This window comes from Bombus terrestris, chromosome 4, assembly GCF_910591885.1.
Source record: "Bombus terrestris chromosome 4, iyBomTerr1.2, whole genome shotgun sequence".
Classification (NCBI taxonomy): Eukaryota; Metazoa; Arthropoda; class Insecta; order Hymenoptera; family Apidae; genus Bombus; species Bombus terrestris.
Genome location: NC_063272.1, coordinates 10,634,371 through 10,659,682, shown reverse-complemented (window position 1 = coordinate 10,659,682; position 25,312 = coordinate 10,634,371). Strand labels below are relative to the sequence as shown.

The 25,312-nt window shown below is 36.3% G+C and overlaps 1 protein-coding gene and 1 long non-coding RNA gene across 7 annotated transcripts in view; one reads left to right on the top strand and one right to left on the bottom strand.

Moving 5' to 3' along the window:
* The window catches only part of LOC100646619 (tensin-1), a 278,855-nt gene that overhangs the window by 112,006 nt on the left and 141,537 nt on the right, over window positions 1-25,312 (top strand). The gene's annotated exons all lie outside the window — the stretch shown is intronic.
* On the bottom strand, window positions 1,340-8,132 carry LOC125384856. The gene is made up of 3 exons (XR_007223669.1): window positions 7,960-8,132; window positions 4,266-7,585; window positions 1,340-3,858 (listed from the first exon to the last, which is right to left on the bottom strand). It is a non-coding gene; the product is annotated as an uncharacterized LOC125384856 (long non-coding RNA).

The following is a 25,312-nucleotide window of genomic DNA, read 5'->3' as shown; positions in this document are numbered from 1 at the left end:
TCTGTTTCACCTCACTTCTTTCTTGCATTTACGATAAATTTCTTGTGTACAAATCGCTAAAAATATTAAAAAATTTACTGTTATTCTTTGTGTATACCGCTTTATACTTATTGTTAATTTGTACATCTAACGGTATCTGACCATATATATGCCTTTACTAATTATGTGCTGGTAAGATACCTTACCTTTCATATATCGCATTAATGCATCATATAATACATCATCAACATCTAATTAATTAAATTTAATTACTTTCTTGAGAACATTTCTATATGCTGTAAAGGAACAGAATGACTTAACGAGTTCAACCACTCTCAGTATAGCTTCTCTCTTTTGGTATCTTTGTTTTGTTTCCCATATCTCCCTCTCTCTCCTGCTTTCTCCCTCTCCTCTTCTAGTTTTCCCGTAATCCATTTCCTCAAAAACCTCAAAAGATTCTCTGTAGAAAAGGAAGGCCACCCTTTTAATTAATTAGGCCCTTGAGCGTTCAAAAACAAAAGAACATGAAGCAAGCATCTTACGACAACGACACTTGGCCGATCATCAGGGAGACTTTTTAAAGGGAGAGCGAAGAGGCAGAGTGGATCTTTATCTTCGACGTGCAACCAAAGATAGCCAATGATAGAGATCGACGTAGCCACATTTACGAAAGTGTAGATTTTCTGAGGATTCGCGTACTTTTTTCCAGAAACAAAATGAGAGTAGCGACGCCCATGCCTCAAGGCTCAGACAGATTACGTCGTCGACTGACTGGAGCTGGATGATCCGTCAAAGAAACGGTTCATCGACTCCATAAAGAAGTTCTTCGGTTATAACGTCTTCCACGATCATTTTGGAATTCTACCAAAGTTTCTTAACCGTATATCGGACAAACAACTGTGTTGTTTTCCTATTGGTATTGATCGATCAATCGAAACATCGACTGCATACAACTTTCTGCTTGTTTGATATTCCTACGATTAATCCTTTGCCAAACAAATCGTTTATTATCTCACGTGTAGATAGTTAGGTTGTTAGTGTAGTTAGCGTAGTTACAACGAGCATTTGAATGAACAGATACTCTAATGAAAGAAGTTTTAAAACAAATTACGTTCGTTCTATGTAGCATGCCCTACTATGCTTAGAGATGAAACATACGAACAGCTACTTTGTCGTAATTGAAAATAGGAATGCTGGAAATATGTCTACTATTAATCAACTAGTTATCGAACTGCTTATAAAGTTAAAGATCTGCTATTATTTAAGAGATATTTAACATTTTTTATTGTAGTAAAATATAATTATTACTTTACTGTTAAAGTATACTATTATAATCTATTGAATGTTATTTGCAAGTGCATTAAATTAACTCTATGAGTATAAGTAGATTCTCAATAAGAAAATGAGCAGTATATAAGAAATAAAATAGTGACATAAAAGAAATCATCAGGATGGAATGAAGGATAATAAAGAATTAATTATTTTTTTACCACCTTCTCTGACTTTTTAACAATAACGAGATTAACGATAATGAAGTTTCGCAAGACGTTCAGAAAGCTTATCAGGTCATATTCAATCAGAAGAAAGACAATTTTCAAGTAGTTAATAATTCTTAAGAAATAAAGAGAAAAAATCAAAAGGTGCTCGATTACGAAGTTTCATCAAGATAAATAACGGTGACAGAGGATATGAAAATGGTAGTTTGCCAATAAATCGATCATCTGAATTTTTGACTGAAAGTCAGTAAATCATTCGTAATAAACAGTCGCGTTAAATTCTCGTTGCTACAATTTCATGCGTATTTGAAAAACGAAACCTATCTAATAATAAAACTAAATGTTTCGTGATCGCATCCTCGGTGTACAAATTTAGCATTAAAGCGTTGAACGTTGTATAATTGCAACGTAGTTCGATCACCACCGCGATTCTCTATTTCAAACCGTACAGAACGTTGTTCGTAACTTTAAACTGCCACAGGGATAAAACAGACTCCTTCGTGTAACGCAAGGCTGCCTGAAACAGGGAAAGCTGCAATTGCCTCCCTTTCACCGTGAAAGCTTTTCATCGGAAGGAAAGTCCTTCATCGCCGGTATTGGAAAGCGGATAACTCGATAGCACGAAATCACTCTTTCAATATTCCTAATCATGTACTTGTAGTTGGATGGTTCGATCGTGCAAGACTACTGAACCCGTGGAAGATGCGTCCTTCAGGCTGTGTACTTAATTGCACGGTCCAGTCGCATGCACCACAGGGAAGACCAGCGACATTGGAACCGGTGAAAGGAGATGCGCGGCGGTAGGGGGCGTAAGAGAAAAGAAGAAAACAAGAAAACGTCAAGAGGGTGAATCGGTTGAGCGCGCCGTCGGGCACATTATTAAAGGAATCCGTCTGTCTGAGTATTTCCGCGACACAATTAAGCGCCTACTGTACGGTGACCGTGAGCTGTCCGCCCTCTTCGTTTTCTTGCGTTATTCCCTTTTCTGTCTCTCCACCTACTCCACTACTATCCACCACCCTCGTTCGACTACGCTGCCCGGAGCCGAGCGTCCAGGAAACCAGCTGCATTCTCATCCCGTGCCGCCATCTTCGATCCCCTGTAACGTGGCCCGAAGCTACCGGTGCAATCTACCCGTTAGGACCCAATACCATCTCCACCCCCATGCTATCCTCTGCACGAGGATATGGTGTCCGACAGCTTTCTTTGCAGTCAGTTCCATCAGCTCGAGTTGCCCCGGTAGTTGGGGTACCCCCTGTCTGTCCCTTTATAATGCATCTGGACCTTCCGTTTCTCTTCGAATCTTACTCTTTTCTTCTTGTTCCCTTCCCTTTGTCTCCAACTGCTTCTTTCCAACCAGCTAGTCAACTTTTCGCGTGCGCCATAGTTTGCAATCCTTCCGCTTCTTTGAACTGGAAATTCAGAGTTCGAAAAGTATCGTTGCTGTCTGTCGACCGGACGAGATAACGTAATTTTTTTATCGCTACTGAGCTTTTTGTATTTCGATTTCTCTGATTATTACGTTTAAAACAGCAGGATATTCTCTCTTTACTGTTGAGAGAAATTCGATTGTCAAAGAAGCACAAGCGACATCATTCTCTCTCTCTCTCTCTCTCTCTCTCTCTCTCTCTCTCTCTGAATTCAACTTTATTTTATATATGCAGAAACGCTTCGTAGTGCTCGTTTTCTTCGGTATTTCTATCGGTCTAGTCTGAACTGGTCAGACAGTTGTTCGTCCCAATAAGGAAACCTGTCACTCTACTCTCTATGTCCTCCACCATATTTTCCATTTTCCCTTTTTCTCCCTTTACTACGATTTCATTCTCCGTCTCCTCTTCCTCGGCATCTTCGTTACCTCCTTTGCCTCTTTTCTTCTTTTTTTCCTTTCTGGCATTCGACTGATGACTTTAGGAGAAGAAGCGAGTTAGACCGGACAATCACATCGAAATGTCTTTGTACGTCACAGCAGTTCGTCTGCAAATACGGCGTCTCTCTCGACGGTCATTCAGCGAAGTACGTCATTGTCACGCGACCACATTGTTCGAGAGCTCTCGAGCATCAACCAGGAAAAAGCGAAGAAGAAGGACCTTGCTCGTTTGTCCGTTTGTTTAGTAATTATCATGGGGAGCCACCAAGAGCGGTCGCTGAATCGTGGATACTTGTTCTTTAAGCATTATCCGACTATCGAGACAATGAAACACGGTAAATATTTTGATGAAACATTTTTATTTCTAACGGAGGGATAACTTTTTGTGTTACTCGCCTTCGGGATCTGCACCTGAGAAAAGTATATTTATCATCGTTATTGTTTTAAGAGTCCTGTATACCATGATATTGGCTATGCTCGATGGTAATTTCGGAAGAAACGTAAATATTGATTAATCTGAAAAATTACAATCCTTTTTTATAAAAGTGTTTGAACAGTTATTGTACAAGAGTTTCGTCAGTATATTATATGTATTATACAAAATTTGTTCGAATTTCATTAATACCGTGTCAAGACTTGATTATCATGATTATAGTGGTAAGACTTGAAAATAATATTAAAATGTATATAAAAGTCATAATGTACTTATTGCAAACACACAGTTAATGAAAAGTTAACGTATGATATATGAACATTGAAGAAATATTTTATCACACAGACGGTGTAATAAAATATTTACAGAAATATTCTGTGTTTGTAAAATAAAATCTTTCGTTCGTGTCGAGATAATATACATATATATGATACTTTGAATTTTCCGTCTTTATATTATTTGTATTTGTATCGCACGAAAATATACTTACAGCAGTTTGAAAATTTCAGCGTCAATTGGGAAATCTGAAGCGAGCCAGTGGTAAGCTTCTTAATTACATTACTCCGAGTTTATACCTCAGGTCCACGCGAACCACTAACCGATGAAGCTGTTTAAACTAGTCTTGTTTCTAAACACTGACAGTTTGAACGCTGGTATCTAGAGAGATGTAAAACGCTTGCTTATAATAAGCAAGGTTAAGAGTCGATAAATAGAAAACTAAAAGAATTAATTAATCGCTTTTCAAAACTTGTTAAACAGATTAAATTGATGAACAAAGCGTCTAAGAGTTAATAATTGTAAGAGGAATATTTATAGAATTTATTAAAGCACTAATACACGCTACAGACATTTTCAAATTACAAAGAATAGAAACAGGTTACTGTTTTCCTTGGTACGCTCTAATAACAGAGTAACCATTTTAATATTTCCAAAACAAAACAAAAATTGGAATATTCAATTGAAATTTAATACGAAGAAAATAAATAAAATGCGACATTAATAATATACGTCCAAGTTGAATGTTATCTTAGTTGAAAGTTGTATATTAAAATTCCTATGTCTTTGTTACAAGTCTATACATATCACAAACGAGCGATTCAATGTGATGGTAAACTGATAACATTTCGTTGTCTCTTCTCAATTGCACGCGACCGTGAAGTTTAATAGATCGCGAGCGGTAATTTCACACTGCCTTACTTGGTCGCATTTCTTCCCGCACTGGCACTCTTTTCTACTCAGTTCTCAAGTCTGGTATCTGCTTATCCCGAAAGCAATCGAATTACGCGCGACGTAAGGACGTTATTCAATTACCGGCGGACCGGGCCGGAGGTGGAAAGTAATTTGCAGGCCCGATTCGATTAGCCTTATCGCAAGTTGCTATCGGCACGACCGTTGCGTACTAATTACTCTTCGACGACGACGACGACGACGCGACGGCGCGCAACCTCGACGCCACCGCTTTCTCACCTATACGGCCAATTGAACCTGTCTCGCGAACCTAGCTAGTCGCGCGATGACCGCCGATTCTGTGGCAACGATAAAGCTACAGGTACGATCAGTATCGAGATTAATAATTCTGTAAGGCCTGCTCCGTCGAACCGTGTTATTAACTAAGCGTGCTTGCCGATCGCGGAAGTCGTAAAAGAAGAGAAGCTGACTAATGGGTACAAATATTTAAATAAGTTATTGAAGCGAGAGTAGTCTGCAGCTTTAAAAGGGAATGAGAGTTCGAAAAAGCGGAAAAGCGGGATGCAGTGGAGTCTTTAATGGATGGTCGGATTACGAGAGAAAATTTCTGATAAATCTTTGAACTCGATGTTCGAATCTATCGTTCGATTTGATATACAGTCTGCTACCACGATCTTCTTTAGTAAGACAATTATCGACGATATATTTATCATTGGGTTATTGTTACAGATATTTATACGAATTTATAATTTTTTATTTTTATATTTCTTTTCCTTTGTATAATAGATAACGAGGAACCTGTTTTTTTTTATTTTATCAATATTCGTATCTTTAATTTGATTTGTTGCTTTCGAGAACTATAGCGATATTTAACGTTACTTGTAAGCTTCTGCTTCTGTTTATAGAAATTGTTTTGTTTCTCCACAATTTTGATTTTGTATTGAAACGCGTAAATAGCCGTATAATGTATACGATAGCTTACTAAATGCAGGAGTTATCATTTTGATATACTCCACATGTAACATGATACGGAAAATATCCCATAAACCCAGCGACTAAAAATCTGTTCTGTAATCGAGTATTCCCGAGCAGCTGCAAACACAATCGTTTAGTTATTCGATTATACGCTCCCCTGCTTCATCCCCTTCGTTCGCTTGTTCTCCAGCTTCATGCTAATCTCCCAGGAAGCTGAAGAGCCGAAACTGAAGACGAGGGTGGGGGATCGTGCCTCGACATCAAGGGCATCGGAGAATCCTTCTAGCTTTCATTATTGTTATTGCTATGTCGACGAGCGCTGTACAATATTACCATCTCCGTCGCTGTCTTCGACATTGTCCTCGTCTCTGTTCCGCTTATTGTCCTTTTCTTTACCTTCGTACCAGCGTAGATATTCATCCACATCGTGTTTGTCCTCGACTTTGGTTTTGTTTAGGCCTTCTTTGTTACATCACTTTGATGTTATGATTAAAATTTAGAGTTATTCGTGATTGGTTTATTTCCGACGTTGCTCGTAGCCACTTACACAATCTTCGTTAATTTCAAACTGTGTCTATGGTGGTAGGATAAGATAAATAGTAATTTGAAGTCATAATGTACATTCTTTCGCACAAGATAAGTATTTCATCGTGACAGTTAACAGTATGTACAATTTCAAAAGTCTTGAACGTATATGAACGTCACACATAGGTATATGAAATACAAAGTTATTCGTAAAATATTTTCATAAATATTAAGGTCAATACGTTACCCATATCACGTCTGCAGTCGAAAAGAAAATTCGATTTTTCTATATGTATGTATGCATATACGCATGTAGGATGGATGTAGCTTTCGTGAGAATCGTAAAATCCAGGATTCGTCCCGTGTAAGAATTCCCACAGCGAACCTCATGTTTCTCAAGAGACTTATTATATTTTGAAAAATATTTGAATCCTGACACCTATGATATATCTGTCAAGTTGCCATGCGTAATACATATTACTCGTCGGGATAGGTTCAAGAATCGAAAGATCACTGATTTTTTTACTTCCTACTAATTTCGATTTCCTAACGATACTTTCAAGGCTTTTACGATGATATTTTACCGTACTCGTTATTCCACAACGATATTAAGATTGATAAAGAGGATCGAAGTGTCATCCGAATAAAGTCAGAATAATTCGACCGCAAAAGATTTAGAGTGAAAGCGTAGACTCCATTAAATAATTATCTTAACGACTTTTCAAGTACCAAATAATTTGATGAAATGATAACCACTTCGTAAAAGGGGAGAAAAACGAAAGACGAGGGTAAAAGGAAGACCTTCGCCTGATAATCTATTCATTAAAGCGTAATCGATGATTTTGATTGTAGTTGACAAAGATACCTGAAGCAGCAACATTATTGATCCTATCGCTTCTCTAATATTTTAATAAAATTGTATTAAAATGCAGTAATAATATCTGTTTTAGTTTTATAATGTAAGATAATGTACTTTGAATTTATTTCGGAGAAAGATGTTTGCATTTATCTGTATTTTCTTATTCCGCAGCGTTATTTGGACTCGATAGAAATAGTTTCAATGATGAGATTCATACAACAAGTTTTCTCAGTTTCTTTCTTCGTGCCAAGTGATATTTTTACCTGAACATATTATATTTGTTATAAAATTTGAATCTTAGATAAGAGAAACTTAATAGAAAAAGTCAAATATTGAAATTAGCAAGTATTTACTATTTCAATATATAAAATCTTGAACTTATATTACTTCTCTAACGAATATTGCCACTCGTATAAAAACAATTTCGAATAAAAATCTCTTATTGTGCTACGTAATCTGAAGTAGTATTTACGTATGCACAGATGTGTATTTTTGAACATTCCATCTGTTTCTATTAAAAACGAATGGCTCATTCGTTTATTGAAGCAGCAATAAAAAAAATTACTTCTCTGTATCAGAATATTAACGTGAAATTATATTCTAATTATTACGGTACAAAATTTATGCTGTTCGTTACCTTCGTTTATAAAAATATTTCAATTTTTAAACTTGTTCACCAGCGTGTTTGACATAATAATATTACTGTATGAAATTACATGATCCAGGTCCCTGACTATCACCAACCTACCATCACAGCAAAAGCTACAAACGAAAAACAAATAGAATGACATCGAACGACTATTTATTGGACGATAGAACTAGACGATAAGTTTCTTGTTTGCTAGCCGTGCCGCAATCAAGAAAATTATATCGTGAATTCCTAACATAAAAATTAATAATCATGCCGATATGTTCACGTTATTTCTTCCCCTTGCTAGTGAACAACCGTGTTCGAAGCTTATCTTCGTTTTTTCGCTCGCGATCGTAAAGTGTAAACTATGTTGTGGTGGTCTTGCGATGGCAATTATAGACGAGTTATATACTCGATAAGAATCGGTATATAGCAGATGAGCAATGATATAACCATGTACATGATGATACCGTGGCGGGAAAGCGTAGAACATGAAAGGAAGAAGAGACAGTCGGCAAAGGAAAAGGAATGCAAAAAAGTGGAAACGAAAGTAGTTGTCGCCAAGTATAAAAGCTGTAGATCCTGCAGTATGAAAGTACACATAGAGGAAAGTGCTAGTTTTCAACCTGTTTCAATTGGCGAGGAAATAAAAAAGTGAAAGGCGTTACGTGAAGTACAAGGCGATCGTTCAAGATCAATATTTCCTTTTACAAGCTGATTTTCATATACGTATATTTTTCGTACTATTTATCTTTAATTTTCTAAAACAACAGAAAGTAAGTTAAAAATAATATATGTTTCCTTAGATGTTATCAAACTGTTAAATTGATTAGAAATTCATTCCATTTAGTGTTATAAAACTGATATATTAATTTATCAATATGATAATATCTTTTTATTATGAATATAATACCTAAATGAATAGACTGATAGATTAATATCTAATACGAATAATATAAGTGAAATTCTAATATAAATAAACGAATGAAAATAAATATGATTGTTGCGTATTGTTTTTCATGAAATTTGGATCTTTAATGCGGATTCCGATGCGGATTGACGCTCGATCATCCTCGAATTATTTCCAAATGTTTTCTCAAAAACGTCTTGTTCAAGCCAAACGAAGGAACCAGAACTCTGGTTTGTAAACAACAACATAAAAATATCAGATCGTAGAACGAAAGAAAACGACGTGATAGGTTTCAAACGACAAATCACAAAGTGAGCAGCATGAAGAGAAAATGAGAAACATAGCGCAAGGAAAAGGAGCGAGGAAGAAAGAAGACAGAACAGGATAAAGGGAAGCCAGAGTGGCTTCATAATAACATGACGGTAATTGGACGAGAGAGGCCCACATCCTAATTAGCCGGGATGCTGACATTAAGAGTGCACTGTTATTATCAATTAACCGCGCCGATTGATACACGTGATCACCGTGGACCGGACGTACGCACGACCCGCTTTTTATAATCACGAGAAATATCGCGATCCGATACAACATCAGCATATTATTAATTCGTCGCCATCTTTATAGATGTTTAATTACCACGCACTTAATGTTGTTTCTTCTAATGACACGTGGAATTTATATCAGAGCAATTGCAGACCCTGTACTAGCCAGAATGATAGTAATTACATACACATACATTGTATCATTTGACCATAGATACTTCACGATACTTTACGACAAGTTATTTCAATGTAGAATATTTTATTTCCGTTTATACGTATACCATTGTATATGTCGTATTTTATATGATAAAAACCAACCATATAATTTATGGCGAAAGATAAAGTAGCAATAAATATTAAATACCTTAAAATTAAGCAACCTAGTTCAAATCTAGAAGATTTAGAATAAATTGTTTACATTTGGAACACTTCATTTTCATTTACATTCTCTATTTTATATAATAAAATCCATGCCATTTATCACACTAAATAAGTATAAAAATACAAAAAAGAATGAAATATTCTAATATTTAAAAGCGGATTAATTTAAATTCATCTTAAAATATCATACTTAATCTATGGCTATGGCTTAACAATAACAGTATTAGGAGGAATAAATATTAAATCGTTCACTCAGGATAAAATAGTTAAGCGTCAGTATTTAAATTATATGTACTATCAAAAATTTTAGATAAAGTTGAACACATGAAATATTGATTTCCACTAGAGATAGAGATAGAGATAGAGAGAGAGAGAGAGAGAGAGAGAGAGATTCATGAAATATTGATGGCGATGTATAATTATGATTCTATTGTTGATCATAATACGTGATATCGATATAGAATAAATTTGAAATAATAAATGCGTGTTCAAGCTGATTATTTAATACATACACGTATATATTTCTGACGTTTTTCAAATGCGAGCTTGATCAATTATATTAATCATAAATTAAGCAGAAATAAAAACTCTGTACATATTATATAGAATAAATAAGTAACGAGCAATTATGTAGTAGCTAAAATTTGAAAGAAGTGGTTAAAGGATTTTTAAATAAAATATCGTCCATATACATTTTTTCTAGAAAGAAGGGAAATATTTAAATACAGAAACATAAATACATGTAAGAATCCGTATCGTGTAAGAGAGGAAATAAAAGAATAGAAATAGAAGAACGTAAAAAAAAGCAGATATACGAGTACAGCTTCGCGATGGACATACGAGTATAAAAGAGCCCAGTTTTCCGCTAACAAACGCAAATCCGAGTCCCATTGATGGCGAAACTGGAGGGTTCATAGGGAACAGATAGCAATGGCACGGCCATTAAATAGGATCAAGCCGTGGATCGTTTCGAAAGAATTGGGAATAGATAATCGAACCGTGTTCCAAAGCCAACGCTATGCAATTGCTCCTCTTTCTCTAGTTTTATCTTATATTTTCCCCCCGTCTCATCGATTATCGACCTCGAACAATGAAACTTAATGCAAATCACCGCTGTAAGTTGCGACGATTCGATTGGTCGTAATTCTATCATCGTTTCGTTTAATTTTATGCTTAAATTGCGACGATCAGGTTGTATAGAAACTTTAGAAGTATGAACCGTTGTTGTTTTAAACTCGAAAAAAAAAACTGTCTTACGCCTGAGATAATATAACGATAGCATCGTACTATATCGTACAATTTCATTGATTCGACAACTTTAACGATAAATATCGAAAGTCGTTCGTATGAACTCCAGTTTACACACGTACGCATCTATAATTATTACAGTTTGTGTTTCGTAAAAGCTAAAAGTTGGCGAAAATTCCACTATGCATACCTGTTCCTTAAATATGAAAGGAAAGCGTAATATGAAAAGAGAGTTCTGCACGAAATTGAAGAAAGTTTAATATTTTAAGCGACCCGTGTAACTTGCTTTCGTCGGCCACGATGCGTCCCTAACAGCCGCGGAACGATCTCGGGAAACATTCGATCTAGTAATGTTTCCTCTTTTTCCGGCTTACCCATCCGGAATTAGATTACTTCCGATAGCCACTGAAGGATGAACTGTCGTATTTCCAGGATCGACCCTGGTCGGAAATCAGATTACCAATGATTCCAAGCAATTCGATGTCCACAAAGACGTTTCGATGTACATTTCCTGTTCTTCTTGTCCTTCGCTGTTATCTCAGCTTAAACGTTTTTGAAAATGTTTGTTACCAGTAGAAAGGCTAAATCGAAAACTACTATATAATACATTTTTAATGATTGTTTAAATCGTTCGATAAGCAACATCGGGATTTTTTTAACAGGAAAGTCATTCATTACTATCTCTTCGAAACTCGCGATCTCGTAAATTATTATATCGATAGAGATTATTTTATTTTACAACGCAACGAATATTTATCTTAAAGATAATTCAATATAAAATCCGCTATAAAGGATTTGGATGTAACAATGTATCAAGAACTATTAAATTACTTAAAATATTAAAATTCGTATGATTATCTGAGAGCTCGTATAACATCTTATAATTACTTTATTACTTTATTATAATAGTACAGGCAACAGGTTCATGCTGCTAAAAATGCTAAAGAGAAAATAAGAGTTTCTTAAATCGTATAATATGACGTATTTAATTACTTGTTTAATAAATGTAATTATATATCAGGTAGATATTCTTGCAAGTTCGAGTTTAATGAGTGGAGATGTAATTTCATATGCTGTTCTGACATTGTAATGAAGTAATAATAGTAAACATAGCATTGATAAAATATCATTTCGCAGCGAATACATCCTAAGATAATACTCCTCGTTAGCGTACATATTCTGTTACTTCGTATAATAAATTTTCTTACCAATTACGTATTCTAGTATCACATAGCTTTAAATGTTCACAATCTCCGTTATCTGTATTTTATGACAGAATTAAGAATTAATTATTAACTGTGTATTAATTATATTTAATAGGGCTACGTGAATTATTTAAATGAAACAATCTGAAGTCAACTGATTTGGCTAATAAAGAGAAGCTTTCGTGGATATTTCAGGTAAAATAACAGATCCACATTGGCGATTCGGTGGTTTCAATTTAATCGAATGTAATCAATATTAACGAAACTTAAATTCGTCAACTATTTTGCTCGATAAAGAAAAAGCTAACAATTGCCACTCTATCGTAAATAATAAATTCAGGTGAAATTATCTCCGTGCTCCAATTTAGTATGCAAGAAAAAAAAAAAAAGAAGCAAATTGATATTCGCAACAATGAAAGTAGCACTTTAAAAATGATCGCGCGAAGGAATAAAAATTTGTAAAATTACTGGAAGGAGATATCAATGAAAGAGCCAGTGAAATGAATATAAACTGACACGTCTCCTCGGAAAACGTTCCTCCGTGAGAAGCGTTAGAATGAGCGAAATCTAAATTTCGCATCGCGTGCCCGCATCGACAAGTATCGCAATTAAACGGTTCACGAGAGCAACGTAATCGCGATTATTCCTTGGTTCTTTTATTAGTCGGCAAAGCGGTCGACGAAATTAATATCGCGGGGTTGTCCGACCGCAAATCGCTGCGTACGTGACGCACAAAATAGAAGAGGCAATTAAATCCCAGCCCTGCAAATGTTTGAGGGGAGAGGAAAGAGGTGTTGTCCAGATAACCGGTGGACCTGCAGCCCACGCCCGCATGTTACAGGATTCGGTATTTACGGGAGTGAAATAGATAACCTTCGTGAACCTCCATGGGCTCGTACGAAATTAGTTCCCTCTTACCCCCTACATCGGTCCGCCATTAAACCAAAGAAATACGTGTTTGTACAAGTGACATACATTATGACCGTTCTACTCGCCATCGAAACGATACTTGCGTCATTTATGATTATTTTATGCAGATGTTACGTGTAGGCGATAATCCAAAAAGAAATTATACATTATTATAGGAACAGGTAGATGAAGGATAGGCGTTGCTATATTAAATTCATCCCCTAACGTAGTATAAAAATATAACAAGAAAGATATACGAGGCTATTTAAAAAATTCAAAACGATTTCTGTATCTTTTATGAAAATATGATACTTTTGGAGAAGTTTCTTTTACGTTAACAAAATTTTCGTTTCATAGTAACGAACATCTGGTTTGAAATACCTTTATATCTCCGTGAACGTTACTCGGTGTGTGAATAAAAATTAATAACCGTACCTGCTGTTCTAATTACGTTGTGATCGAGTTTATGCAAAAGTATTCCTTAATTATATCAAAGTATAATGTATAATGTATGTATAGGTATAACTCGCAATATCACGGATGGAAGGCGAACGAAATAAATTAATACGCTGAAAATACACGTTCCAAAATAGACTCCTAGCGTTTAGCTTATATCGCGTCAAAGACGCGCGTATGCAAGTAGTTTCTGGTACGTCGTTGGCTCCTTTATCCCGTCACAAAGGACTGATTTCATTTCTGAACGACACGTTGTTATAGAAACAATTTCCCAGCTAAACAACAGTGCCGACAAATTACTAACAGTGGAAGTGAAGGTAATGACTAGCCTGGAAAAGGTTTATTCCGCTTAATAGGGGGAAATCGTGAAGACAGTTTGACTGAAGGGGGTCAGAGTTCCTTCCGGACGACGCGGCACTCGTAGGGTGGTAAAAGCAACGAAGGCTGCGAAATTCCGCGGCGTGTACTTTGCACGCTATTAGCGAGTAAATACCCATGAGAGGTTGAAAACGCGATGCAGTTGCTTCCGAGAAAGCTTCTGAAAGTCCTCTGAAAGCACATAAGAGAGCTTCGAGAACCGTAGCTGCTGTGCGAACGTCACTGCAGAAATCGTTTTGAAACGCGTGTGCTCCACTTCGAGCTCTTCTTTCATTCTCGTTCCTTCTTTTTTCACGCCGTAGCTTTCCCTGGAAATTTTGTGCACGTACCTGTGAACATGTACGTTACCGAAAATCTGACGATTATTCTGCTGAAAGAATCGGAGTTTATTTTTATTGACTGTTTCGAGCTATTTCTCTTCCTTCGTTTTTACTTGTACTTCGTACGCGAAATATTCAGAATACTTTTAATAATTCTAAACGACGGAATAACATTATTTTTAGCTTTCATAGGAATTAAATCGGTATTCTGTAAATTAAATGTTTCTATTAATTTTCCGAGAAGGCAACGTAACGAAAAGTACGTATTACAAATCGGTAAAGGAAAATAGAATTTCCATAACTATGTGCTTGTATCGAAATTTTTATATCGTCAAATAAAAGCCACTCTTGTTAAATTTGCAATCTCGTTTCCACATCAACAGTATACATATCAAACGTATCAATATGTTTCTTTATTTGTATTTGTTTGATTGAAAATAGATACATACACTTTTTATAAATATATAGATCACTAGAACACACCAAGTGTTATATGTATAGTTCTCGTTTTACCTACTAAGGAATTCAAAAACTCTGTGCAACAATAATATTGCTTTTTTGCTCCCTTGTGTCTTCCTCTTTTTAATTTCGAATGAAGAGCAATTTGTAAAATAATGATCCGCGTGCTTGAATAGGTATTATTTCTAAATAAGTCAAAAGAATTAATGATCTCTCGTTTGATATTAACATAATTTCGTTTAACACTCGTTTAAAATAATAAGCTTATCTAATATCTTCAATTATCTTTCTTTTTTTAAATATACTTTTTCAATACAGCCACGATCTACGATCACCCGCAATACAATTTCATGCATTCCACGTATACAGGGTGTCTCGCAATATTTCAGAAACGAGATGAATACATGCATCCGTTTCATTTTTATTTGTAGGGATACTTGAAGTTCATTGTACATTCGACATCCACCGAGAGTGAAATACTTTTCCATAAAATCGAACAAAGGTTTCAACGAATTCAAAGAATATCAGAGGGTATTAAAAGAGTCACCACATTAATAGCAAGGCATCTGCCCCCATGAAGGTAATCGGATACGAAATGATGCTACACAAAACTCCTTGTATCTCTTAAACAAGATCAAATAGGGTATATGTTGATATGCAATTTTTTTTTTATTATTTTTGGATGCTGAATCTATCTATTAAATAGTACCCATTTATCATGAAACACCCTGTACAATATGTCTAGTACAGAGTACTAAAGGATATAAGGTCTAGATCAGACTTATTCAGTCTCCTTTTTTTTTCTTTTTCCTTTTCACTGTTAATCATCATTTTATGACGATAATCTTTTACCAGAGTACCTACTTCGTTAAAGTATGTTTTCATATACATTCATAGGCATTCACGAAAAAGCTGAAAGCTACGGTTAAATAATAAGTCGTCGCGAAGGAGCGAATGGAAAGAGAAATAAGCTCTCGAAATAAGTAGAAGCAAGAATGCAAGAAATTTCAAAAATAATTTTAGTCCGTGTAAAAATAAAGAAAATTCACAAAACATTCCCCTTGGCATTTGGGAATACTCGAAAGACTCAAAGAGGTCTCGAACGTGAAAACCCCCGAAAGCAAGAAAGGAAAAATAATTCAACGATTCGATGTAATAACGCGTCATTCTCGTACGTTCTGTGCATATCAACGAACAAAGAGCTCACCGTCGAAAATACTTCACGAAGCTATACAATGTAGTCTTATTTATCAAATAAGAGGAGCGTGACGTAAGAAAATCGCATACAAGTTACGACGATAATTAGGCGGAAGGTAACAAAGAGGAGAACTTGCCGGGTAGAGATCAGAGGAGCGCAAGAAGCTTGGTAGAATGCCGAAATGGCGTGTACTTTACTCGAGAAAGCTTGTGAAAGGCGGCTGAAAATCTAGAAGGCTCCCGTGAGGAGCGAGGCTAAGAACACTATTGCGGCAGTCGCTCGTTGACATGTGTGCTCGCGCCTTTAAGTAGTCTGAGTCAAACCTCGCCTTTCCAGGCTTTTCTTAAAAAAATTCTTTTTTTCCGCCCGGTGAAACGAACCGCGAAAGCGCTCCAGAATTTCTGGTAACCTCTCGAGAAGAACTGCCCCTGTGAAAAGTTGCTTCGTTAAACCACCCCGAGCCTTTTAAGACCGCAATCTACGTATAGCAGATTTTTTGGTCATCCACTGTGGAATCGCGATCAGATGATTTATACTTGATCAAAGGCTACTTGAATTTTGAATAGACGATCAAAAATTTCATTATAATAAATATCGGTAATTCGAATCATACACACAGTGTGATAATTCGAATCGCGCACAGTGTTAGATTACGTATGGTTTCGGTTTGGACGTGGCACGTAAATTAGGAATTCCGGGATGGTCACGATACAAAGACGGGTATTGCGCGAAAATTTTCTGTCAACGTACAGCATCGTGCGAAACGAGAATCAAGTCCGCAACGGACGTGTTAATTTCGAGATATCTGCATCTGAAAGCAATTAAAACCTCCTAAACGCACGAATGACACGGCGATTCATACATTCGTATTCAAATCGTGCAGCAACGAATGGAAATTTGCTTTTCTACTCTTAGCGTGTGTTATGCTCGACGTACGTAGTAGCTCCATATGTAGTGTACATTCGAAAGGGCGAAAATATGAAATCGATAAGCTTTATAAAAGCGATACAGATGTTACCTAGAAAAAAAAAAAAAAAAAAGAAAGGAAACTAGCAAACGACATTTCCTGTGGATCTGGTTGCGAGACAAAAATGGCTGCAACGCGTCGAACGAAAAATATTTATCGCCTGACGAACCGCGTGCAAACGGAATGGACAGCGTGCGGTACCGGTGAAATCGGAGCACTTTTCAAAGTTTAATCATTTTCAGTGGGAAAGGAGGGGCTTCGACCAGGCAAATTTATCGACGTAACAGGATAGGGGCTGGAACGGAATAGCGAACAGGTCAGCGTAGTTCGGTGAATTCTTCATCGAGCCCTAAACAACTCGCGATGCTGTTTTGTACGAACCGATGAATAAATTTCGCGTGCGAATGGCTCAAACATGTTCGCTAACGTAGACGCGGTTGCGCGGGGTGGACTGCTGGCTGTCGACGAGGGAGCCGCTGGAAAAGGGTCGCCGATAGTTACCACGCCTCTTCCGCGTATTCGCAACCACGTCTGGTGGTTTCCTTAAACAAACTAAAAGTATGCTCGATACTCTTTGCAAAAGTCATTCGATCGGCTTCGTTTTGTCCTATCCGAAATGCTGGTCGTATAGTCCGATCATAAATTTTGACGCACTTTTAGATTATTATCTCTATTAATTAAATTTCATGTCAAAGATTCTAGTCTTTCGTTGTTGGTATCGCAGAAATCGTAGCAAGTTTTGAAACTTTTGTTTAATTAGGATATCGAATATTTGATTGTAAACGCAATCGTCGTAAACGAGAACTTCAAAAACGAGAAGGTACAGAGAAAGAGGCGGGAAACGTTTAAATTCGTGTTTACCTTCGATGAATGAGATAATTGGTGGAATATCACGAGAAAATAACGTATAACACGGAAAACTCGCAAGACGGTAACTTAGCAGAGCGACAAGTTTTAATTTGTCGTAGACGCGTCTGTTTGTTCACAGGTGTCTCGAGTAACGAAAGTACGAAGTTTAAACTTATTTCCCTTCCGAGCAAGTCTCGAACTTTCTTCTGGCCGTCTCTGATACGAAAGTTCCCCGGTGGTGCTTAAGTCGCAGTATCTCTTAATAATTCGTCGGCATTCATTTTTAATTGATTCCTTTGGTCTGCTCGAATTCTGCTTATCAGTTCGACTTCTTTGCGAGTGACTGGCACCTTAATTTCCATCTCAAAGATTAATACCGAGATCTTCCTATCGTTTTCGTAATTGGCGGGACAAAATCACTGGTTCATTTAATTTAATAACTTGTCGAATTTAACCAGATGACAATTGGAGAATTTGTTGGAATAAACATGTAGCTTTGCTTCATTCATATTTTTAGATACATGCACGCGCTATCTTTTAAAGTTTCGCATTTTTGTAATATATTCTAGCTATAAAAATAATCTGTAATAATATTTATCTAAAAATAAAATTCTAAGTTTATCGCAGCTCTATTGGCTAACTATAATACGTGTTAAATAATTTTGAATATAATATTTACAATGAACTAAATACACATAAAAATGGATTACTCGTTATGATTTAGTCACCGACGAACACGCAAGCATGTTTTATATCTAATTATTGCAGAACAAAAATGCCATAATAATTGTATTCTTCTCATCTTCTACGTTTTATACTTCTAACTAGATTTTATTATGAGTGCAAGTTATACATAAATGAAGCGTACATAAATGTTTCCCATACTTTCAATCACTACAAATACCGTATCTAATTCGATAAAGAGAATAATATATCATCGCTCACGTTGCTAACGGATCATTTTCTCTGTCAGCTTCAATAAGGCAAAAGTGTTCAGAAAATTCAGTTATGAAATTGAATTTCACGGCTTTCCAAATTGGGAAAGAATAAAACTCTGAAGAGAATTTCGATTGAAAGAGAGATAACAGAATCCGAGTTATTACACGATATGGACAACCCTTTAGTGGCTGGTCAGATGAAACTTTTCTGTGTCATCGATTACTCTCTCTATAGCGCATAACGCGAACAAATGAACTCACATATCAGCTTTCAATCTTTTCTACGCACATGACAGATCGTTCCACTTCAATTACGCTCGTTTAAAACGATCGTTAATTAAAAGTTCGTCCCCGAGAGAGTAATAGCTCTGCATTATAGGAGTGTTCCGTTGACAACCGACAAATCGACTGCAAATAAAAAGAATTATTCTTTGCTTTGATGGGAACAACTACCGTATTGTCGTAAAATTAGTCAAGAATATTAATTCACGCGAGCCCCACGTTAGTACCACATAGATTCTGATTTACAACAGAGCATATAATTGTATAAAATACTTTTCTTTTCAATGTTACATCCACTTTGTCGAGTTAATAATAAAAACGAATTAGGATCATCGTATATCATAGTCATAGGCCGACGACTTCGTGCCCAAGTAATTCACGTTTCTATCCTTAGGAAGTAAGAAATTGAAATACAAAATATCTTACAATATCATAAACGTAGTCGTAAGCACTTTGCGATGCAAACACATGCAGTGAAGGATTCATCTTATTATTCATACAATCTGTTGCAAATAAATATTATCGATAGACCTATGATTGTGTTACATTCGTCAATCTTCATCGTTCATCGTTCGTTCATTTGTATTAATTTATACAAATGTTAGTTATTTTCTGTTAACCCCTTAACTAAGAGAAACGATTTAAATCGTCGTTTGAATTACCATAGCCACGTACTTATAACTTGTAAATCCTAAAACAATATCGTAACGAAAGGAATATACTCTATTAATAAATGCAACATTGAAGAATCAAGTTTACAGATACACAGATGCCATATAAATTACCATGTTTCGCGACATCTCATTACGTCATTCCGCCGTATGATATAACTTTGAAACCGTGCAATTGTTCGTTTTAATTCCTCATCGATAACGTCTACTTCTTCGCGATCGAATTATTCCCCATTAGTCGCGTTCAGAGAAAACGACGAGCGTTCGGAAAATCTACTGCCATTTGCTAGAGCAGAAATCCGCAGGTGTACATAGGGGACAATCATACGTACACACGTTGCTGTCAACAAAGCGGATTAGGGTGAGAAAACGTGGACAAGGTCGAGTAAGTACGTAGAACGTGCAAAAAGGACTTCGATGCTCTTGGGGACATCCTGGGAACGTGCAGGGGAAGATAGGTGGAACGGGGTTGGAACGGACTAAAGGGGAAGAAGTGAAAAGGACGAAGAGGAGAAGATGGACATCGTCCATTTACTCAAACCAATGCATACGTTACACTGCGGAGAGGAGACGACTTGCTCTCGATTGTGGATTCAATTTCAGAGGCGTCCGGCCAGTTAGCCCACCCTCTTCCACTCGAAGATTGCAAGGTCACGGGTCGCTGAATATGAAATATGCTCCGCTGATTGTCCATGGATATTCTCCCCTTTCCATGTCGTCGTCGTCGTCGCCGTCGCGCAGGTTGGTTTCAAGAAATGGCACGCTAAAACCGTTCTTCCTGCTAAGATATTTCCACTGAAATAAAATTATTAATACATTTTTCATGAAATGATTGTATATATTTACCTTTGATGGAACGTGAAATTAAATTTTCGTTGAACCAAATTTGTTCATTATCCTCGTTATTCTACTGATTCAGTAGCATAGCCTTTATACATACGCATGCAATGTGATTTTATAAATTGTACAGAGATTGACTAAGATTAACGTATCAAGGGGAATAAAATCGATAAACTTTAAATACAAAATATGCAGAGTACAGTCTAAGATTAAAAAAAATCTACCAACTTTCCGAGTATATTTAAAGATTACAGATAAAGTACGCGATAAGTCACGTTCCTATTTTTTGCAGGGAAACAGTTTTAAGATTCAGTACATTGTCAATTAATCCACGTATATGATGAAAATTGTCTTTTTACTTGGATTTGGAGCCGGAACATGCGTCTTTTCATCCTCTTCTAAATTTTCAAAATAACAACCATCGTAATATCGCAATATTGAAAATGCTACTAAAATATCGCCTTAATAGTCATACGTTTGACTTGCACAAAATTTCGTTCACTTATCATCTTCTAAAAAACTTACATCATCGAATCTGACAGGTTTTTATTTCCGATTGTGCCATGTTAAAATTCTCCTGTTTAATCGTAAAGCGACGTTAAAAGGAAAAATCAACAAAAATATACTTATCACGTTTTTCTTCTCCGACCTCCGTTTTATAGCGTAGTTTCTAATATTCCGTTCGTTGTTACTTGCAAATAAGAAAATAACGACTAAGAAAGAAAGAAAACATGGAAACGAATCTTCTTTCTCGTAGTGAGAAATTAAACTCGAGCCGCCAGTGTTAGAACGGTCCTTAAGAAACGTGAAGCTGAATTCGAGACGCGAGCGCAAACAGCGGCCGTATTTTCCCGACGTCCGTAGCATCAACAATTTCCGAAAGGCTTCGACTGTAGGTATGCATGCGTGCGTCCCTTCGTGGAACACCATTTGCTTAGGCTCGCTCTGTAGATTTACCTCTGGTTTTCTCGTTCTCGTTCTCCATCGTTCGCTTTTACGATCGGCCAAGCTCGGAAAGAGGAAGCCGATGTTTCCGTCGATGGATATAATGCGAGTTCTGGAACTTTCTGATAATGCCACGTGAACTTCGTAGCAGCCGGAACGAATTTTGATTCCGTAATTTCAAATCCTGCACGCGACGCGGCTATCTACGTTTACGATTACGTCCCAAGATTTTAATATCGCGCGCGCTCCAATCGCTTAAATATCACTCGCGCCGATTCTCGGTACAAGTGGAATAACCTTTTATTTCTACGGCTGAGAATAACAGAGTACATTCCACGTTTCTAGTGTTTAGTCAGTTTGAGTTTCGAAGTTTAATATACTGAACACGGAGAGTCGATTTACTTCTCCATGAAACGTGTCTATATCTTTTTGAAACGATAATATTTTGTAAAACGATTCGGTTTTTCATATTAATTACGGTAACGGGCAAAAGAAGGTTTAACAGGCAAGAGGATGAGACAGTAATTTTGGATCGGAAAATTCAATTATAATCTTGACAGGATCTAAATAATATTATCAAGGTAAACAATTGCTAATACAAAAATTATTAATGTTTATATATGTTTATACACATAGGTGTAAATTTTTCATTTTTTTTATTGTCTCATTTTTCGCAGGTCACAGGTGAGAAACATGATAACTTATATTTCCCATTTTTTACAGGAAAGTAATTTTAAGATTCAATATATTGTAAACAAATTCTACATCAAAGTTATCTTTTCATTTGATTTTAGAATTCACTACGCATTTTGTCAATATAAATATTCATAAGACTTTTGTTGAGTACTTTTTATGATTATAAACAAATTTCGTACTAAATTGTACATAACAGTTTCCAAAACTCAATTGATGAATAAGCACTGCGATTGTTTGCAGTAAATAAAATATTTCCAAATTTTTAGCGTTACTACTTCTTTGACGTGTAAATACATTCTATTCAGATAAAAAATTTCGCGCATAAACTTGTACGAAATCTAAAGACAGCTACTGATCTATCAATTTGTACGAACATTCAGTGTCCTACGAATAATTGAAATTATAAATAAATAACGTTTGTATATCGTAAGATTCGCGATAAATGTACACGTAATATCACGGAAGAAATTTTTGGAGCGATACCAGAGTCAACGCTTTTTAATATAACCGTCCAGTGATATCTTGCAATCTAAACGAAAAAATATGAAAACCCGCTATAAATCTTCGTACAGCAAGAAAAGGGAGAAGATTCTCCTGGCATATGATCGGTTCGATCGAAATGATATTTATGGCCCGTCGTAAAAACATCCTGAAATTCCGATTCCGCGCGATCGATTAAGTACAAACGATATCGCTGTTTCACAATGGGAAGTAACGGGACGCGGGAAGAGTCCGAGTTTCATATCGACTTAATATACTTCCGAGAGAAAGTTTAATATCCCTTTCTCGAGCGTCTCCCTTGTAAATCTTCCGGGCCGTCTCAATATTCAGGGTGCCGATATTAACAATTCCGCGTGCGTGATTTACCGTCTCTCGACTTCGATGATAATGAATTCCCCCCATTCTCCTTAGTTCCATCGGCTGTTCCAACCCCCCGACCCTGTTCCACCCACAACCTATTCCTTACCGCGCAGACTTGTTACGGCTTAATTAATCGCAATAATTAAAAGGAAGGTGCGGGTAACGGGCAAAGGCAGGATGGTGCACTCAGCTTCGGGCGTGTTTCACGTTTGAATATGCAAAATCTCACTTACGGCGAAAGGCCACGCTGACAAGAATGGTCATAGAGCAGGAGGGGGAAATACAAGCAAAGCTAGGACGAGGGAGTATAATAGAGCCTGAAGATAAGTCGAAAGGGGTAAGAAAATCGATGGCCTTGACAGAGTGCTGCCATTCGAGAAAACACGTGCGAAAATTGCAGATTTCATTGACGGTGTCCTAACAAAACTATGAAATTTGAAGAAATTAAGATACAAGCTGCAAAAAGGTACCAAGATATTTAGAAATAAAACAGAATAATCTCGGAGAAAAATGTATGATGGACTATAATAAGATAATGAATATATAAATGGAAATGTGAGTACACCGATAACAATGTTTCTATGATCTTTCAACAGGTACAATTTAACAGGAAATATTTTATGTACATATATCAGCAGGAAAATTTTCTTAGCTTTTAAAAATGAGTGAATTATGATCCTTTGTTTGGTAAAGCAACATTAGTATTTTTATCTTTATTAAATCAAAATATATTAAACGTTCCGCGCATTGTGTTACATGAATCTTTATTACAAATAAGTACAGTTAGATCACAATTGTACCATTATAAGCGTTATTAAATCCTGTAAAAATTAAAGCTGCCAACTGTTCGTTTATTCTTATTGACAATACGTATTATGCGTTCGCTGTCGTATTTATGACACTAGCTTAATATTCGAATACAGTGATCAAAAGCACGAGTTAATTCAGAAGGTGACGCAAAAAGCGGGTAACGGTGCTTTAACAACGTCAGAAACTGCAATCATTTTTGTGTCATCGCGTTGTGAGTAACGCTCCAACTAATTGCTATCGTAATGGTCGGTGGGAAAAATAACTCTGATTGCCGCTGCGATTAAAAATAAATAAAATTGCAGGTAAAAACGAGCAATAAGCGATATCATGAAGTAATCGAGTTACCCGAGGCAATTCGACGCAAAATTATATTTCTTTGCGTTTCGTCTTTTTCTGGTGAAATCAAAGGAAACGAAAGAAGCCAGTCTCGGGGACATGGAAGCGATCGCGATTCTCTGGTTGTTATGCCGGAATGTCAGAAATTCCTCGATGATGACGAAGAGGAGGCAGAGCAAACGGAAAAAATTTGCTTGCTGAACGCGGTGTCTGCATTTTCCCAATGGAGATCGAGTGAAAGAAGAAGGATGAAACTTCTTTAACCGAACGTCCAAAGGAGATCCACGTCTCTTCGAGTATGCTTCTCGACTTTAACTTATTACTAGTTAACGCGTAAACATCCCGTTTACCTATGCAGATCGGATACAGATCAAATAAAATTTGAATAATTACAGTATCCGCTTGCTAACTTGTTAGAATTAATTTAATGGATACCAAAGTTGTTTTACGGCTTGATGTAAATCAGGCAACACATACATACGCACAAAGGTGGATCGCGTACATATACTTTGAATATTTGAATCAGTAAACGAACGCGTAAGGGAAGAGATAAGATACGAAAATATAATAATATAATAAATATAAGCCTCTTTTGGAAACATTGAGTGGCCTTTAGTCTCTTTTGTCGGTAAAACCTGTATACGTGGAAAAAACGGTTAAAAGGTTTAATAAGGAAGTATACTTTAGGTTTTATAATAACGGTACAACGCGTTCCTGCAGTTTCCCTTATTTACGGTATCGCTGTTTTTTCATTAACATCTACGAACCTTTGCTACATCTGTAGAATTGGAATTCGGATATTTTAAATATTCCAAAGCGTGTATTTACTGAAGACTTTGAGCTATACGATAATGTTCTATATTATGTTCTGCAAATAATAAATTTAATAATAACCCTGTGCCGGAGAGATTTAGAAAATTAGAAATTTGATTAAACTAAATTTAGCACGAAGTAAACATAATTTATCTCGCTGCGAAATCAGTTTCACTGTCTAAGTCAAGTCAAACAATTCAAACGATTAAATCCCAATACTATCATGCGATGTTTAATAATTAGACGCAGAAAATGGAAAGTCTAAAATCCGTTGAAGACCTCATTAAGATCTGCAAAACTTGTAACTTGTCTTCATTTCCCGTTGATTAGAAAATTACGAAACAA